Source organism: Raphanus sativus, unplaced genomic scaffold (genome assembly GCF_000801105.2).
Source record: "Raphanus sativus cultivar WK10039 unplaced genomic scaffold, ASM80110v3 Scaffold5209, whole genome shotgun sequence".
Classification (NCBI taxonomy): domain Eukaryota; kingdom Viridiplantae; phylum Streptophyta; class Magnoliopsida; order Brassicales; family Brassicaceae; genus Raphanus; species Raphanus sativus.
In genome coordinates, this window is record NW_026620509.1 from 3,231 (window position 1) to 4,502 (window position 1,272).

At 39.1% G+C, this 1,272-nt stretch overlaps 1 long non-coding RNA gene across 1 annotated transcript; it reads right to left on the minus strand.

The window, feature by feature from the left end:
* Positions 1 to 398: 398 nt before the first annotated feature.
* LOC130507683 (uncharacterized) lies at positions 399 to 1,147 on the minus strand. The gene is made up of 3 exons (XR_008942393.1): positions 1,060 to 1,147; positions 751 to 808; positions 399 to 438 (listed from the first exon to the last, which is right to left on the minus strand). It is a non-coding gene; the product is annotated as an uncharacterized LOC130507683 (long non-coding RNA).
* Positions 1,148 to 1,272: the final 125 nt, after the last annotated feature.

A 1,272-nucleotide genomic window follows, 5' to 3' on the forward strand; every position in this document is an offset into this window, starting at 1 on the left:
CAATCATCACTCATGTCTATTGACCCATCTGGATGATATCCAAGTCCAGTTCTATTGTGAGTCAACCTCTTCATAGCTCCATACTGCTTCTTCAAAGAGTTAAACTTGCTCCTAAACTTTATCCATGGATGCCTCACCCCATATGTTTCACAAAACTTATTTGTAATTGTCTTTCTCGCAGTTTCACTGAGAATCTTATTTCTCACATTGCCTTTCAGTTCTTCTTCAATTCTTAGTTGAAGCACAAACCGTGTTTGTTCATCACTCCACAATACAGTCTATGAACAACACAAGAAGACTACACTCAACTAAATGCTAACTAAATGCAACACAGGAACACCAAAATAGTGTGTTGAGAATGACTTACATCATTTCCAGGGACAGATGCCATTGAAACTTGAGAGAGAGATTTGGAGAATGTGAGCTTGAGAAGAGAGCCTGCAAAAAAGAAAGAAAATGGGAGACTAAACATTACACATAAACTTAAGACAGAAGAAGCAAGTTTGAAGCAAACCCATAACAGAGAAAACTCAAAAATAAACTTCTCAACTTCAAACACATATAATAAGCAATAGGTAACAAATATTATGAATCATCAGCACCAAATTAATGTCAGGAACCAAAGCATAAGTTCAAAGACAGCTCTCTTCAAACCCTTTTCTTATCAACACAGAACAATCAGTACCAAATCCAATAGACAGAGCTTAGAAACAGATCAATATTCATGTGAAACAAACAACAAAAACATACCTTTTGTGAACAAAGCCACAAAGTGTTGAGCTGGAGAATGTGAGCTTGAGAAGAGAGCCTGCAAAAAAGAAAGAAAATGAACCAAGCCTGCAAAAAAGCTTGAGAAGAAACGAACAAAGCCACAAAGTGTTGAGCTAATATACAAAATTCTCTGTCACATTTACACATAACACAAAACGAATTCTCTGTCAAGGAAGCTAGGCATCTATTTCACTTTCAAAACACACACACATAGAGGAGTGATCAAATGCTAAACATCTATCAAATGTTAAACACAAATCGAAACAGAGAAAGGAAGAGACTTGTTACCTCAAAGAGAGACTGCGTGAGAGAGAGAGAGACTGCGTGAGAGAGAGAGATGGGTCCGAGAGAGAGACTGCGTGAGAGAGAGAGATAGGTCCGAGAGAGAGACTGCGTGAGAGAGAGAGAGAGACAGAGAGAGAGAGAGAGAGATGGGTTCGAGAGAGATGGGTTCGAGAGAGACTGCGTGAGAGAGAGAGAGAGAGAGAGAGAGAGAGAGAG